The following is an 18,740-nucleotide window of genomic DNA, read 5'->3' as shown; positions in this document are numbered from 1 at the left end:
GGGTAAAACCATAAAGAAAAGCAAGAAAATAAAATGATTTCCGTAAATGTTAGGCTAGTGATTATGATGGGTGGGGGAGGAGGAAGGGAGTTGTGATTGGGGGGGTGAATTCAAGGAGACTTTAGGATGTGATTGACCTTAGACTTCTTGACAGACTTTTTGACCTTGATGGTACTGACATGTTAAACCGAATGTAAGTGTTTCATGCTTTTCTGTATTCTCATAATTATAAAAAAAAAGTCACTGAGAAACTTTCTGAGGTGCTGGCAGTCTTCTATTATTCTTTTCTTATTTCCAGCTTTGTTGAGATGTAACTGACTTATACCATTGTATAATTTGAACATGTATAATCCGTTGATTTGATACATTTGTAAATCACAAAATGATGGCAACTATAATGTTAGCTACCACGTCCATCCTGTCACATATGCTGGTTGCACAAATTTTGCCTTATTATTTTGTAGACTAAATTTGCATCTGACTTCCACATTTTTTGATTTGTTGTATTTGACTTAAAAATAAAATTTAAAAACTTCTATGGATTACTTGCTGCCTACAGAGTAAAGTTCTGAGTCCTTCATCTGAACTTTCAAATGCCTCCATCTACTGATGACTTTTCAGCCTCTCTAATCCTAACTCCCACTACTACCTTCAGTGGAAACCCAAAAAACCCCAAACAAAACAAAACCAAAAAAGCCCCAACAGATACTAATTTTAGTAAAATGCCTTTACAGAAAAAAGAAAAGACAGACAGAAAATTGCCCTTTCCTCTTACTCTGTATTTGAAAGTAAATGGCCAAGGATTATGAATTGCCTACCACATGTTTTTCTAAAATGAATCAGAGCAGGATGAGATGCCTGCTTAGTCTTTGGCTATAATGAATGTGTGTCTGTGACAGCATTCTCAAAAAGAACGTATTTCTCCCAAGTTACTATCTAGCTGGCATTCTGATTAAGACTTTTCTTTTAGGCCAAATAAGCAATAAAAAATGGTTGAAGGCAAGTATATGTGATGTTACATGCTGGTGTGTGTCCACCAAAACACAGTGGAAACTAAATAAATGACCTGAATTGAGCCCTGAGTCTTCACGCACAGACTATCAGTTTCACACTTAGTCATAGTTAACTTCACACATAGATGCCACTGAGACAACCAGGGCCAAATGTTCCTGGAAAATGGGACTTCTCAGACATTCACAGACATTTGGTGCAAATACCTGCACCCCATGCTTTGGGTGGAGATCTCAGCAAGAAAACTGATGGGCAGCTTCCAGGGGAAAAAATGAGGGAGGGGCAGGATGTGGTCTTGATGATTCAGAGGCGCCCCCCCTGCCCTCCCCCACCAGTTTGAGTCAGCATGCAGCCACATGGCCCCACATGGGGCAGCGACAGCTCCTGATGAGTTGTCATACGAGGTCCTCCCAACCTGCCTTCATTAAAGCACTTGGTGATTTCAGAAGCCCACATCACATATGAGTAGCTTTACCCTTTCTAAATTGGTCAAGCAGCAAGTGGTTGATGCTTTCTGATCTACAGGGTATGGTGGCACGGGGTGCTGCTGGCCATTTTGATACTTGCTTGCCTTCCCTTGTCCTTAAAATGATAAACTTCCATCACTCATTTGGAGGCAGCTTAGCATGGCTTCCCTGGTGGCTCAGATGGTAAAGCGTCTGCCTGCAATGCAGGAGGCCCGGGTTCAATTCCTAGGTCGGGAAGGTCCCCTGGAGAAGGAAATGGCAATCCACTCCAGCACTCTTACCTGGAAAATCCCATGGACGGAGGAGCCTGATAGGCTACAGTTCATGGGGTCGCAAAGAGTTGGCCACAACTTCACTTTCACCTTCACTTAGCATGGCAGTTGAGCCCCTGGATGTTGGTGCCAAGCTGGCTGGGCTCATATCCCTGCTCACCACCCCTGGACTTGTGATTTTAAAAGTGTGCATAAATCCCTCCTTTTTGCCCCAGGGCATGAATTGTGTGCTCTTCACATGATTGGTGCAGGAGGAGCAGAGGGTCATCCTTCTGGTTCAACACTGGCAGCAGTCAGAGCAAGCTCCAGCAGGGCGGTCCTACTGCTGGCTGCGTCCGGGTTCCAGGGCACGCAGAGTCGGTCACACTGTCCAGAGCTGACCGTCAACTATCCATGTCTTGGATCTGGAGTACTGTCCACGACTGCATCGTCCTCAACCCGTCCATGCTGGCAACTCCGGGAGTTATCCAGTCACCTTTTAACACCTTCTTTTCTGCTTCAACTTTGGCTTTTTTAAAATATAACTAAGATTACTGACTGATACAATGACCTTGGAAATTTTTATTACGTTTTTCTCAGCTTCTTTTCTCATCTGTAAAGTAGCTTAGTAGTATCTATCTCTTAGGGTTAGTAGGAGACTTATAAATATGTTACTGCATGCAAGTGTTCATTATGGTACTGGTGCACAGTAAGGATCCCTAAAATATTAGCTATTATTATTAATTTGTGGGGCACAAGAAGTACATAGGACTGCTTAAGTAAGAGTAAAACGTGGTACGAGAAAGTCCTTGTCATTTATCTTAGAGTTAAGAACTGTAGCTTGGAGTCTTAGAAATTAGAGCTCATTCATTATATGTTAGCTTCAAGATTCAAGTATTGTGACCCCATCTGACTGGTTATGTTGAAGAAATAACTCCATCTTTATTGCAAAGATAGGATGAAAATTAACCTAGGAACTTTTGTGGCTTTAATTTATGGTTGGCTGATTTAGGCAACCACAAGTATTTTGTTTTCCTTATCTAAATTTGACACGTAGATCAAAAAGGGCACACATCTAAGTTTATACTTGATTATCATACAAAGCAAAGTGTTGAACATTACCAATACTACAGAGGCTTACCCTGTGTTCCCATCCTCAGAGGCATCACTACACAGATTTCTCTTACCATAAATTTAGGTTGCCTGTTTTTGAACTTTACATAAATGAGATTCTATAGTACGTAATCTTTTTGTTGCTAAATGTTACATCTTTTGAGATACATCCATGTTGCACACAGAAATAGTTCTTTACATTGCTACATAGAATACATGCCACACTTTATTTGTCCATTCTACTGTTAATAGACATTTGGGTTGCTTCCAGTTTGGTGCTATTAAGAATAATGTACTGAGAATATTCTTGTAATTATCTTTCATGCTCATATGTATGCATTTCTTTTGGATTTACACCTAGGGGTTGAATTGCTTAACCACAGGGTAGACATATGCTTAATTTAACTGGCCACAAAATTTCAAAAGTAGTTTTACCAGATCACACTCTCAAGAATTCCAGGAGTTTCTGTTGCTCTATATTCTAAAATCTGTATCATCAACCTCTTAAATTTTAGCCTTTCTGGGATGTGTGTAGAGATATTCTGTTATGTTTTCAACTTGAATTTTCCTGACAACTAATGATGTTGAACATATTTTCATGTTCACTGACCATTTGCATATACTCTTTCATAATTCTGTTCATATCATTGAGCCTTTCTTTAAAAAAAAAACGGAGTCAATTTTTTTTTTATTGAGTTACAAGAAATCTTTATACACTCTGGATATGAGTTCTCAGTGTGATTTATAGACATAAAATACCTTTTCTGACTTTGTGTATTGCCTTTTCATTCTCTTAATAATTTCTTTTGATGAATAGAAGTTTTAAAGTTACAATACATCCAAATGATGACTTTTTCCTATTATGGTGTTTTTCCAAAAGAAAATAGACTTCATTGTTTAAAGCAGTCTTAGGATCATGGAAAAATGAGCAGAAGGAAAGAGCTTTTATTCCCATATACTCACCCCTACTCACCGAGTTTCCCCTGTTATTAACATCATGCATTGGTGTGGCACATTCCTGAACACTGATGAGCAAATATTGATACATTATTATTAACTAAAGTTCATAGTTTACATTTACATTTCACTCTTTATGTTGTACACTTTTTTGGTTTTGACAAATGAATCATGGTATTTATCCCCCATTATAGTATCATACAGTATATAGCATATAGTATCATACAGCCCTAAAAATCTCTTGTCTTTCTCTTTATCTTCCCTCTCAACCCTTGATAACCATTGATCTTTTCACTGTATCCATAGTTTCTGCTCCAGAATGTCATATATTTGGAATCATACAGGATGTAGCCTTTTCAGACTAACTTCTTTCACTTATCAATACACATTTAAGGTTCCCCCATGGCTTCATATCTCATTATTTTATACTGAATAATATTCCATTGACTGGATATACTAGAGTTTATTTATCCATTTACCTACTAAAAGACACCTTGGTGGCTTCCAAGTTTTGGCAATAATAAACAAAGCTCTTATAAACATCTATGTACAGGTATTTGTGTTAACTTAAGTTATCCTTTTCTCTGGGTAAATACCAGGAAGTATGACTGCTGGCCACCCAAGATAGATGGATCATGGTGGAGAGTTCTGACAAAATGTGATCCATTGGAGAAGAGAATGGCAAACCACTTCAGTATTCTTGCCTTGAGAACCCCATGAACAGTATGAAAAGGCAAAAAGATATGACACTAAAAGATGAACACCCCAGGTTGGTAACTGTCCAATATGCTACCAGAGAAGAGTAGAGAAATAGCTCCAGAAAGAATGAAGAGGCTGAGCCTAAGTGAAAACAGCACCCAGTTGTGGCTGTGACTGGTGATGGAAGTAAACTCTGATGCTGTAAAGAGCAATACTGCACAGGAACCTGGAATGTCAGGTCCACGAATCAAGGTAAGTTGAAAGTGGTCAAACAGGAGATGGCAAGAGTGAACAGTGACATTTTAGGAATCAGTGAACTGAAATGGACCAGAATGGGTGAATTTAATTCAGATGACCATTATATCTACTAGTGTGGGCAAGAATCCCTTAGAAGAAATGGTGTAGCCCTCATAGTCAACAGAAGAGTCCAAAATGCAGTACTTGGGTACAATCTCAAAAACGACAGAATGATCTCTGTTCTTTTCCAAGGCAAACCATTCAATACCATAGTAATCCAAGTCTATGCCCCAACCAGTAATGCTGAAGAAGGTGAAGTTGAATGGTTCTATGAAGACCTACAAGACCTCCTAGAACTAACACTAAAAGAAAGATGTCCTTTTCATCATAGGGGACTGGAATGCAAAAGTAGGAAGTCAAGAGATACCTGGAATAACAGGCAAGTTTGGCCTTGGAGTACAAAATGAACAGGGCAAACGCTATCAGGGTTTTGCCAAGAGAACGCACTGGTCATAGCAAACACCCTCTTCCAACAACACAGACAGGACTCTACACATGAACATCACCAGATGGTCAATACCAAAATCAGATTGATTATGAAGATGGAGAAGCTCTACACAGTCAGCAAAAACAAGACGGGGAGCTGACTGTGGCTCGGATCATGAACTCCTTACTGCAAAAACCAGACTTAAATTGAAGAAAGTAGGGAAAACCACTAGACTATTGAGATATGACCTAAATCAAATCTCTTGTGATTATAGAGTGAAAGTGACATAAATTCAAGGGATTAGATCAGATAGATAGAGTATCTGAAGAACTGTGGACGGAGGTTCGTTAACATTGTATAGGAAGCGATGATCAAGACCATCCCCAAGAATAAGAAATGCAAAAGGCAAAATGGCTGTCTGAGGAGGCCTTACAAATAGCTGAGAAAAGAAGAGACGTGAAAGACAAAGGAGGAAAGGAAAGATATATCCATCTGAATGCAGAGTTCCAAAGAATAGCAAGGAGAGATAAGAAAGCCTTCCTGTGTGACCAATGCAAAGAAATAGAGGAAAACAATAGAATGGAAAAGACTAGAGATCTCTTCAAGAATATTACAGATACCAAGGGAACATTTCATGCAAAGATGGAACAGAATAATAAAGAACAATAAAGAACACAAATGGTATGGACATAACAGAAGCAGAAGATATTAAGAAGAGGTGACAAGAATACACAGAAGAACTATACAAAAAGATCTTATTGACCTAGATAACCACGATGGTGTGATCACTTACCTAGAACCAGACATCCTGGAGTATGAAGTCAAGTGGGCCTTAGGAAGCATCACTAGGAAAAAAGCTAGTGGAGGTGATGGAATTCCAGCTGAGCTATTTCAAATCCTAAAAGATGATTCTGTGAAAGTGCTGCACTCAATTTGCCAGCAAATTTGGAAAACTCAGCAGTGGCCATGGGACTGGAAAAGGTCCATTTTCATTCCAATCCCATAGAAAGGCAATGCCAAATAATGTTCAAACTACCGCACAATTGCACTCATCTCACATGCTAGCAAAGTAATGCTCAAAATTCTCCAAGCGAGGCTTCAACAGTACGTGAAATGAGAACTTCCAGATGTACAAGCTGGATTTAGAGAAGGCAGAGGAACGAGAGCTCCAATTGTCAATATCTGTTGGATCATAGAAAAAGCAAGAGAATTCCAGAAATACATCTATTTCTGCTTCACTGACTATGCTAAATCCTTTGCCTGTGTGGATCACAACAAACTGTGGAAAATTCTTAAAGAGAAGGGAATACCAGACCACCTCACCTGCCTCCTGAGAAACCTGTATGCAGGTCAAGAAGCAACAGAACTGGACATGGAACAACGGACCGGTTCAAAATTGGGAAAGGAATACGTCAAGGCTGTATATTGTCACCCTGCTTATTTAACTTATATTCAGAGTACATCACGTGAAATGCCAGACTGCATAAAGTACAAGCAAGCATCAAGATTCTGGGAGAAATATCAATAACCTCAGATGCATGGATAATATCACCCTTATGGCAGAAAATGAAGAGGAACTAAAGAGCCTCTAGATGAAGGTGAAAGAGTGAAAAACCTGGCTTAAAGCTCAACATTCAGAAAACTAAGATCATGGCATCTGGTCCCATCACTTCATGGCAAATAGATGGGGAAAATGTGGAAACAGTGACAGACTTTATTTTCTTGGGCTCATTGGAAAAGACCCTGATGCTGGGAAAGACTGAAGGCAGGAGAAAGGGATGACAGAGGATGAGATGGTTGGATGGCATCCCTGACTGGATGGACATGAGTCTGAGAAAGCTTCGGGAGTTGGTGATGGACAGGGAAGCCTGGTGTGCTTCAGTCCATGGCGTTGCTAAGAGTTGGACACAACTGAGCGACTCAACTGATGATTGTTAGATCAGATGGTAAAATTACATTTAGTTTTGTAAGAAACTGCGTAATTGTCTTTCAAAGTGCACCATTTTGCATTCTCATCAGCAACGAAGAAAAATTCCTCACCAGCTTTTGCTGGTGTCAGTGTTCTGGATTTTGGTCATTCTAATAGTGGTGTAGTGGTATCTTGCTTTAATTTGTACTTTCTTTCCTGGTGACGTACATCGTGGAGCTTCTTTTCTTATGCTCTTCTTCAATCTGTACATTTTCTTGGGTGAGGTGTCTGTTATGATCTTTGGCCCACTTTATAATCTGATTGTTTGTTTTCTTATTGTTGATTTTAAGACTTCTTAGTATATTTAGAATAACAATCCATTATCAGGGATGTCTTTTACACGTGCTTTCTTCCAGTCTATGGCTGGTCTTATCATCCTCCTGATATTTGGCAGAGCAGAAATTTTTAATTTCAGTGAAGTTCAGTTTATCCATTCTTTTTTTCATGGATCATTCCTTTACTGTTGTGTGGAAAAAGTCAGTGCCATAATCACTTAGGTTTTCTTCTGTTATCTTCTAGGAGTTTATAGTTTTAGGTTTTACATTTAGCTATATGATTCATCTTATGTCAGCTTTTGTGAAGGGTGTAAGGTTCTTGTCTAGATCCTTTCTTTTTTTCTTTTAGCGTGTGGACGTTGTTCCAACATCATTTGTTGAAAAGACTATCTTTGCTCTACTGTTTTGCCTTTGTTCTTTTGTCAAAAATCAGTTTATTTATGGGGGTCTATTTCTGGGTTCTCTACTCTGTTACCTTGATTTACTCGCCTCTCCTTTGACCAATATCACACTGTCCTGACTACCATTCCCTAGATACCTCCAGTGTGAAACTCAGAGCTCATTATACACAGGATGGAACTATGGTCTAAGTGGCTACTTGGACTTATGGTCTGTAGAAGCAGAGACAGTTCATATGACCAATTTAAAATGTACTAGTCTGTCCCCTTTCAGTGGCAAGTGACAGAAAGCCAGTTGCAACTTAAGCAAAGGAAGGAATGTTTTGGCTCTCAAGAATGAGGAGGATCTGAAGTGGAACTGGGATCAGATATATCCCAAATCAACATCAATTTCTCCCTTTTTGTCTCAATCTCTTCACTTCTCTTCCTCATTTAGTGGATTTGAAACAAAAAGAAAAATAAAAAGCCCCAAATCCCCACATTGTATGCCTTCAAGAAAACTTCATTTCCTTCAAGTGTTTGCTCAAATCTCCCTTCTTCAGTGAGGCTGACCAATTCTCACTTTATTCAGCCAAAACTGTTCCCTCTATCCCAGCAGTCCTGATTCATTTCACCATGCTCTATTTTTACATTTCCCTGCTTACCACTTCCTAAGATAGTGTAGTATTTTCTTATTTATGTTTTTAATTTATCTATCTCAGCTGGACTGTTACTTCTACCAGAGTAAGGCTCTTGTGTGCTTTATTTATCAACATATTCCAAATCCTTGCTTCTCAGGTAGTTCAAATAGTAAAGAATCTGCCTGCAACGCAGGAGACCTCAGTTTGATCCCTAGGTCAAGAAGATCCCTTGGAGAAGGGCATGGCAACTCACTCCAGTATTCTTGCCTGGAAAACCCCATGGACAGAGGAGCCTGGCAGGCAATAGTTCATGGAGTCACAGAGAGTTGGACACAACTGAGCAACGAACACTTCCTTTTTCCGATCACCTATAATAGGGTACCTAGAGCATCCTCTCATGGTAGGTGCTCAATACTGTTGAGTGAATGAAAGGGAATTTATTATATCACATAAGAAGAAGTCTCAAGTTGGGTGCTCCCAGGATTTTCCGTTCTGTAGCTCAGTGGCCTAATTAAGAACCATGTTCTTTTCATCTTCTCTGCCTGCCATTCTCAGCTTGTCAGGCTGGTCTCTCAGGTTAGCTCCTGGCACGGTTGCAGGATGGCTACTGCAGTTCCAGACATCACATCTCAGACACATCTAGCAGAAGCAGAATGATGACTATAAGTTGCTTTCTTACTTATCCCCTTTTATTTTTAATCAATGAGGAAACATAGTATTTTTTTTAAACACCCTTGCATATGCAATATGTGTGTGTTAGTCACTCAGTCATGTCTGACTCTTTGTGACCCTGTGAACCGTAGCCCACCAAGCTCCTCTGTCCATGGAATTCTTTATGCAAGAATACTGGAGTGGGTTGCCATTTCCTACTCCAGGGGATCTTCCCGACCCAGGGAAGATCCTCAGGTCTCTTGAATTGCAGGCAGATTCTTTACTGTCTGAGCCACCAGGGAAATACCTGAAATTAAAATAAATGCATATAATTGCATTAGTTTCTAAGCTAACCCTTATTGATGAGAATATATATTCTTGGGACCTCCCTGGTGGTCCAGTGGTTGACTCTGCACTCTCAGTGCAGGAGGTACAGGTTCAATCCCTGGTCAGGGAACTAAGATCCTACATGCTGTAGGTATGCCTCCCACAAAAAAGTATTTATTCTTAGCATAAACTACTTAATTGCAACAATATTATTTTCGGAAGAAGCATGTCAATGTAAATTTATGAAACATTAAGGCACTTTGGATTTAGAAAGTGTAATAATTTGGACACTGTGCTTAAAAAGTTTAATAGCTAGAAAAATTATATTTAAAAATTCATATCAGTTACTTGTTTTGATAAAATTCTGAGAAAAAAACACACGTAGAAATATGCCATAAGGATGAGTAAGGGGAGAGGCATCTTGAGTATATTAAAGACAAAGTATCTTTAAAGACAATGAAAATGTACTTAAAAATACAAAATTTGTACAAAAGCATGATACAGCCAAAAACACATGGAAAACAATTTTTATATATTTTTTGGTCTGATTCGTTGAATACATATTTTATGTAACTTAGGTTACAGGTCAAATGGATTAAGAAATTCACTTTTGCTAGGAAAATAAGATATTGGTAAGGGAACTGTCGAGCTCATTTAATAGTACTGTTCTGAAAAAATGAATAATTAATCTGAAATGTTTAACACACGGACTTTATTGGTTACAATTTTGCTTAACATATGTAATATGGCTCCTGCTTATAAAATCTGAAGAGAAACTAACCACCAGTCACCCTGCTAATCCATGGGGCACTTCTGGCTGAATTAAGTTTGTCCTTGTTAAAGAAATTATCTTCGTTTTCTTCCCCTCTCAGGAATGCATGTAAAACAGTTCCTGTCTCGATGCACGCCTAAGGCAAAAAGTTCAGTGCTCAATTACCTGCTGTCTGCAGTCTCGTATTTTGCAGTGAGCCAGTGAAACAGCATTTTAATCAGACGTCTTGACCCATGCTCTTCTGTTTTCCTTTGCAGCCTTGCAAGCTATTTGGCATATGAAGGTCCTGACCTGAGAAAACCATCTTGGATAACCGTGGCAAGGAGAAGGAAAAATGCAACAGCTAGGAGATTTCGGTAAACAGTAGAATCATGCCAACCTAATCTGTGTTAAAATGCTTGGAATGTGGGAGCCGCTGATGATGCCTGTTGTCTGTGTGTCTGACTGAATCCTTTCTTTTCTCAGAGCAGCAAAGCAAAGCCTGGGAACCAGGCCAAATGCCTGCCACTTACCTTAAATTGATCAGCTACTTTGAGATTAAAACCCCTGAGAGCTGCCACACCGTGAAAACAAGGCCTCCTTCACATTAAAGGCAAATTGCGACTTTGGGTTTGCTGTGATCTTTTTTTCCATTTTATCCAGTTTTTCACAGTGCGCACTTTTTTTTTTTTTTCCTTTCCATTTATGCTCCAATGTAGAAGCCAATAGTTACAGCATCTTGGCCAAGCATTCATTAAGGTTTATAAGAACAAAATTTATGGTTATTTAGCAGTTGGCACAAAGACAGACTTGCTGAAGAAAGAAAAAGGAATACAGGTGGGAAATATAAGCCCCAACAAAGGCCCATACTAAACTGCAGGGCTGTAGTGTGCGAGCTGCTCAGAACTGGTCTGGGAGAAAAATTATATCATATTCAAAAGCAGTCACTTCTCTATTCTGAATCCATCCCATTTTATGGCTCTGTGGATGACTGAAGCAAGTCTGCAGATCATTCCAAGAGATCTTTCTGTCTTGTGTAACTGCTACCATTTACAGGAGCTGGCAGTTGTAGAGATAAATAGATTCGTGTTAATCTGGGTGATAATCTGTCAGTTTGGTTAATAGATGAGGTACATATAAAAATATGTATGTTATGGATCAGAAGAAGGGCTCTCCCATGAAGAGGAGAGTCATGTTAGCCTTGTGAGTAGACCTTACATAATGGCAAGGCCTATGTTCCCAAAAATGTAGGGTGTGGGCAAAACACACCCTTAATCTTTGAATTCAGGCAGTAATGTGGAATTCTGGCACCGTCTGGAAGTCTATATTCTTCCTCAGGAAACACTGTTAATGAATCTTGGGTTTTGTGTGTGGTGTGTGTGTGTGTGTGTGTGTGTTTAATATTCTCTGATTTCCTGACCGAGAGGGATAAGAAAGCATTGTCTTCTGTCATTTGCACTACTTGTAAAACAAATATTTTACGAATATATTTTAGTTTTTTACTTGTTGTTTAAGGAGTATCTGGGAGTACTTGCATGCATTGAAAAATATACAGCTTCAGTGTTTCATGATGTAGACTGTTCCCAAAATATCATTTGTTTTAGCTATGCCATATTGCTGTATGACTTAGGGAAAGTTAATTTAAATGTCTGTTGCTGCTGCTGCTGCTAAGTCGCTTCAGTCGTGTCCGACTCTGTGCGACCCCATAGACCGCAGCCCACCAGGCTCCCCCGCCCCTGGGATTCTCCAGGCAAGAACACTGGAGTGGGTTGCCATTTCCTTCTCCAATGCATGAAAGTGAAAAGTGAAAGTGAAAGTGAAGTCGTGTCCAACTCTTCGAAACCCCATGGACTCAGCGCACCAGGCTCTTTCACCCATGGGATTTTCCAGGCAAGAGTGCTGGAGTGGGGTGCCATTGCCTTCTCCAATCTCCTATTATCAAATGGGAACATTAATACTGTTACAGGGTCCAAGCTTACCATACATCCGGGCAATGAATCAGAGACAGGTGTTGAGGCAAGGAATAGGACTTCATTAAGAGAGCTGGCAGGCCCAGAAGATGGCAAACTAATGTCTCAAAATAACTGTCTTGTCAGGGTCTGGATGTCAGGTTATCTTATGGATTGGAGATGGGGAGAGGTGAGGAAACAATGTAAGAAGGCCGTTAATCTTGCAAATATCTCCTAGAATGGCAAGCCTCAGGCAGGGGATATGTTTCTTCCTTCCTGCCATCTACAGGTGGACAGGGTCCTGAATAAAGGCACTTTAGTTCAAGAGTCAGGCAGATGAGCAGGATTCTCTGAGGCAGGCCATTATGTACGATTATAGCAACAAAAACAACGAAAAGCAAGTCAAAGAAACAGTTTCAACATGCAGTCAGAATTGACTTCTGCAGCAATACTAACACCATATTCTCTACTGGGTGAATTGTGATAATGTATGTGTTTCTGCTTCCAATACCTTACAGACATTACACCGTTTTTCCCCTTCTTTTACATGAAATGAAGTATATATTTCTTACTGACTTTGTTTTGGAAATCTTCCACTTAATTGTTTGTATCAGTGTTACCTCCAATAACCTCCAGTATATCCATACCTCTAGTATGGAAATACATAAATACTAATGTAAGTTATGTGAACTTACATTAGTTCACACATTGCTCTGCAAAGGACCAATTTACTTGTGCATAAATATGAGTACTTTCTCCTAACTACACACACTTCCACTCCCCAAAGGCAAGGGTAATGTTCCTCTTGATATCTCTACATATATGAGATGCTCATTAAGTTTGGAAAATTGAATATGCACACAAACTTTTGCATCAGTTCGTAACATGCTGAATACAACTTTGGCTGCATGAGAACACAAAGTGATCATCATTTGCAGACTAATACTACTTATTTCTGAGCATGGGGGAGCCTATTTGTTAAGTAGTGATTAGAAGTCACTTCCTTTGTTTTGCAGAATGCCAGAAATCCAGAACCATCAGAGAAGGAACAGAAAAAGCTGTTTCAATCTGGTGCTGATCTCTGTTTCTGCATCTTTTTAACCAGCTTGCCTTATGCGTTTGTCATTTAAATTTTCTATCACGGCTTAGGGAATTTTATCGTGACTACTGATTTTTCTAACTTCCAAGCCTTCATACTTTGTATTGCCTATTAATTCTGATCCCTTCATATTTCGTCAGTATGTTTCATGTTTTATCAAGTATCTTTCATATTTTATGAAGTATGTTTAGTGTTAGTCTAAGAATAACTGGAAGATCTCTATATAAAAAGAAGTAGTTGGTTAAAAAAAAAAAAAAAAAAAGCAAACAAACAACCGTGCAGTGATCTACTCTGCATTTTGTTGCATAGGGTAACACTTTGAGGACATCAAGAGAATGTACAATAGAGTCATATTTCATGATGAAATATCCAATGTGGCAGTTCAGAAAGTGTTCCCTGGGGCAATCACAGAATATATAAGACTTACTGCTACTGCTAAGTCACTTCAGTTGTGTCCGACTCTGTGCCACCCCATAGACGGCAGCCCACCAGGCTCCCCGGTCCTTGGGATTCTCCAGGCAGGAACACTGTAGTGGGTTGCCATTTCCTTCTCCAATGCATGAAAGTGAAAAGTGAAAGTGAAGTCACTCAGCCGTATCCGACTCTTAGCGACCCCATGGACTGCAGCCTACCAGGCTCCTCCGTCCATGGGATTTTCCAGGCAAGAGTGCTGGAGTTGGGTGCCAAACTGGGCCTAAAAAGATGGTGGAGAAAGAAGGGAAATTTCTCTAAGAGAGGGGAATGGCATGAACAAAGCACAGAGGTGGGAAAGAACTTAGTGAACTCACAAATCAGACAAGATGTGTCCTGGGTGGAGAGGTTAGAGTGTGGCTAAGAAGGTGATAGGAAAGAGGATTGAGAGAGAAAAAAGAGTTACTAATGAAAGTCCTTGAAAGTCAAAAAGAAGAATAGTGATGGTCTTGGGGAGACAAACGTGACCCTCTGAAGATCTGAGTTGAGAACGAAAGATTTCAGATGATTATCAATTCTTTTTCACTCAAAGAGCCCTAGACTCGGAATCAGAACACCCAGGCTCTGGTTTCCATTTCACCGCTTTAAAGATGTACAATCTTGAGCAGGTCAGTGAATTTGTCTGAGCCTTAGTCCTTGCACTGATAAAACAGGAATGCTAATACCTGCCTTGCCGGTCTGCTCCAGCATGCCATGGTCAGTCACTGTAGCCACACAGGTGTGATGGAATCAGGGTCTGCAGGACAGCAGGGGCTGCAGGAATTGAGTGAAACGAACAAATCAGAGAGGTTGCAGGTGCTGATGCTTTATCACAGAGGTGACTCTGGTCTGCTGGTCTTCAGAAAAAAAAAAAAATACTGTTTCAATTGACTTCTTTTTTGGAAACTCAGTGTCCTTATCTCCCCATGTCAATGGGGTTTCTCTTCCCCTCACATTATTCCCTGGTGGCTCCAAGGGTAAAGAATCTGTCTGCAAAGCAGGAGACCAGGGTTCTATCTCTGGGTCGGGAAGATCTCCTAGAGAAGGAAATGGCAACCTACTCCAGTATTCTTGCCTGGAGAATTCCATGGACAGTGGAGCCTGGTGGGCTACAGTCCTTGGGGTCACAAAGAGTTGGACGTGACTGAGCAACTAACACTTTCACAGTTCCACCTTATACACGCCCTCTGTTAACGTTATTCCTTAGTTTTGTGACATCTTATTTTCTGTAAATCCCCAGACCTTCCAATGAGTCAGACTCTATAAATGATCTTTTTCTTCCCACCTAAAATAATTCACATTCCTCCATTTTCCTAAATCTGCCACTTATTATTTTCCTCATGGAGGTCAGCTGACCCCCTGATCACTCCACCAGCACCCCTCTCTTTCCTCCCAGTAGCCTAGCTCATTCTTGGATCTTCTTGAATTTGAAAAGAGTAAGGAAGTCACAGTGCTAAATGCCAAGCCCTGGTGAGGATGTGGGGAACAAACTAAGATAATGCTGGTGAGCTGGTGATACTGTTGCAACCAACTGAAAATCAATTTGGGATTACCTAGTAAAGCCACAGATGCTTAGAACTGCTCCTAATAATAACGACTGCTATCATACACTGAATGCTTCCTCTCATAGCTTTATTTTCTTGAAGGAGGTGTTATCATTATTCTAATTTTACTGAAGAGGAAACAGGGCATGGAGAAATTAAGTAACACACCCAGGATCACACTGTTGTGACTTTGTGGTGGAACACAGATTTGGAACGGGCAACTGGGTTTCAGAGCCTAAGGTGTTGTCTACCCAATTCTGCCTGGAGAAGTTCATGCTCTAGAAACCGTGTTTATCAGATCAGATCAGATCAGTTGCTCAGTCATGTCTGACTCTTTGCGACCCCATGAATCGCAGCACGCCAGGTCTCCCTGTCCATCACCAACTCCCGGAGTTCACTGAGACTCACGTCCATCGAGTCAGTGATGCCATCCAGCCATCTCATCCTCTGTCGTCCCCTTCTCCTCCTGCCCCCAATCCCTCCCAGCATCAGAGTCTTTTCCAGTGAGTCAACTCTTAGCATAGGTGGCCAAAGTACTGGAGTCTCAGCTTTAGCATCATTCCTTCCAAAGAAATCTCAGGGCTGATCTCCTTCAGAATGGACTGGTTGAATCTCCTTGTAGTCCAAGGGACTCTCAAGAGTCTTCTCCAACACCACAGTTCAAAAGCATCAATTCTTCGGCACTCAGCCTTCTTCGCAGTCCAACTCTCACATCCATACATGACCACAGGAAAAACCATAGCCTTGACTAGATGAAACCATGTTTATAAATATTCACAAATGTTCACTGCAGTACTGCTTAGAACAGCAAAAAGGCATTGTTAGGTAGTTAGAATAGGGAAAAGGAGTCTAGAATGGTGGTGGCTAAAAGATAAGGAAGAGAAAAGCCCGCAAAAATAGAACAAAGGAAGGTCTGAGGACCAGAGTGAGGACCTCAGGTAGAACAAACAACACTCCTGGCTGGCCCAATTTACGTAGGGCAGGCCCAGGGTAGGGGGGGAAAACATATAAAAAGAGGAGCCAAAGGGCTGGGGGTCACTCGCTCTCACTCCCGCACGCTGGGGCGCTCTTCTCTTACATCTTTGGATCAACGTGCCCTCACGCCTCGAGGATGGATTTTCCTGCTATCTTCTAAATAAAATAGAGCTGTAACACTGAGCTGTAACACTGATTTGTCTAAGAGCTATAACATAGTCTGTTCGAGACCTGAGAGCTATAACACGGTCTGTCCAAGAGCCGAGAGCTGTGACACGCCGAGGGCTTTAATGTCCGTCACTCCAAATCTTTGTTGTGATGAGACAGAACTGAGGAGAATATACTCGCCTGGCAGCGTGAATGGTCGAACTGCCCCTCCAAAGGTGAATGGGTGGCTATAACCATGGACTACTATTTCAGGAGCTAAAAGGAATAAACTAAATCCACACATGTCAACACAGATGAATCTCAAAAATAGAATATGGTAAGAAAAAGCAAGGTACAGCAAGATATATACAATTACACCAGGGATGATATAAATTTTTAAAATATTTGAGGGATAAATTAGGAGTTTGGGGTTAAAATATGCACTGCTGCTGCTGCTAAGTCACTTCAGTCGTGTCCGACTCTGTGTGACCCCACAGACAGCAGCCCACCAGGCTACTCTCTCCCTGGGATTCTCCAGGAAAGAATAGTGGAGTGGGTTACCACTTCCTTCTCCAGTGCATGAAAGTAAAACGTGAAAGTGAAGTCGCTCAGTCGTGCCTGACTCTTAGCGACCCCATGGACTGCAGCCTACCAGGCTCCTCTGTCCATAGGATTTTCCAGGCAAGAGTACTGGAGTGGGTTGCCATTGCCTTCTCCAAAATACGCACACTACTATACATAAAACATAACCAGCGAGGACCTATTGTATAGCACAGGGAACTATACTCAACATCTTGTGATAACATAGCAAGGAAAAGAATTTTTAAAAGTTTATATATATAAAAAACTGAATCACTTTGCTGTTTACCTGAAGCTAACAAAACATAGCAAATCAATTATATTTTAATAAACATTTTAAAAAGAAGTAAAGCACTTGCAACATAATACATGGTGTGGTTTAGTTGCTAAGTTGTATCCAACTCTTTGCAACCTCATGGACTGTACCCTGCCAGGTTCCTCTGTCCATGGGATTTCCCAGGCAAGAAATCTGGAGTGGGTTGCCATTTCCTTCTCCAGGATATCTTCCTGACCCAGGGATCGAACCAGCATCTCCTGTTTGATAGGCAGATTCTTTACCACTGAGCCACCTGGGAAGCTCAAGTATTTAAATAAGAAGTAAAACACTTGTAACATAATACAAAGCATATAGATAATTTCATGCGTAGTAGATAAAAACCTTAGATGTAAATGAGCTAGACCAACTGAAAGAAACCTTGAGGGATGGAGGGACAAAGTAGGAATGGTGATTTTCTCTGTGTTTGTAGCATTTAAAAACAAAAGAAAGGGTTGATGAAAACATGGGAAAATATTAACATTTTTTAAATCTAGGTACTGGGTACATAGGTATCATATTATCTTTTGGTTCTTTTCTATATGTTGGAAATATTTTATACACACAATTTGAAAACATTTTAAAAAGAAATGACAAGTCAGCCAAAACTTTACGAAAGGGACCATCAGTTTTATGCCTCTTCAAGTCAAAACAAGTAAGGAAAAGGCAATTTCTAGGAGCCTTGAGATTCTCTTGGACTTCAAGGAGATCAAATCAGTCAATCCTAAAGGAAATCAGTCCTGAATATTCATTGGAAGGACTGATGCTGAAGCTGAAGCTCCAATACTTTGGCCACCTGATGTGAAGAACTGACTCACTGGAAAAGACCCTGATGCTGGGAAAGGTTGAAGGTGGGAGGAGAAAGGGGTGACAAAGGATGAGATGGTTGGATGGCATCTCCAACTTGATGGACATTAACTTGGGCAAACTCCAGAAGATAGTGAGGGACAGGGAGGCCTGGCAGGCTGCAGTCCACAGGGTCGCAAAGAGTTGGTCATGACTTAGTGACTGAACACCACAAACACACAAAGGCAAGCAGTTGTGAAGCACGACCTTCTTGTACTAGAGAAACTGCCCTTGGGGGTTTCAGCAGCCCGGCCATGGCTGATGCTACAGAAGGTGCACTGGGCTCATCTTTGGATGCTGGGTAGCCCTGAGTATGACCCCTAGTGTGATAGCTGAGGCTCTGCTCTTAGAAAGTGAGCAGGGTAGGAAACACCTTGGCTACCCATCCACTGATAGCCTGTTACTGATGCAGAGCAGCCAAAACCATAATTTTATTGTTTTGTAGCCAGGCCTCTCTTTATACATCTCATGTCCATAGGGTTGGTATAATTAGAACAAAGAGGTAGCACCTAAGGTATCTATTAAATGCGTAAGGCATTCTGACTGTATTATATTTGTTATATATTGAGCTCATCTCTGTGCACACGATGCTTGACAAATATGTAGAAAGACAAGTTTTCTGCCC

General features: G+C 40.7%; 1 long non-coding RNA gene across 3 annotated transcripts in view; it reads right to left on the bottom strand.

Moving 5' to 3' along the window:
• Nucleotides 1-10,157: 10,157 nt before the first annotated feature.
• LOC147374676 (uncharacterized) overlaps nucleotides 10,158-18,740 on the bottom strand; it is a 96,902-nt gene continuing 88,319 nt past the window's right edge. For all 3 annotated transcript variants that reach the window (XR_015163016.1, XR_015163020.1, XR_015163018.1), the window contains 2 exons: nucleotides 14,398-14,485; nucleotides 10,158-11,272 (listed from right to left, as the gene is read on the bottom strand). This is a non-coding gene — a long non-coding RNA (uncharacterized LOC147374676). The remainder of the gene's footprint in view (nucleotides 11,273-14,397; nucleotides 14,486-18,740) is intronic.

Source organism: Bos grunniens, chromosome 4 (assembly GCF_055505025.1).
Source record: "Bos grunniens cultivar Pamir isolate PY7600 chromosome 4, Bosgru_T2T1.0, whole genome shotgun sequence".
NCBI classification, from domain to species: domain Eukaryota; kingdom Metazoa; phylum Chordata; class Mammalia; order Artiodactyla; family Bovidae; genus Bos; species Bos grunniens.
The sequence above is the reverse complement of the archived record's forward strand: the minus strand, read 5'-3'. Positions and strand labels throughout refer to the sequence as shown.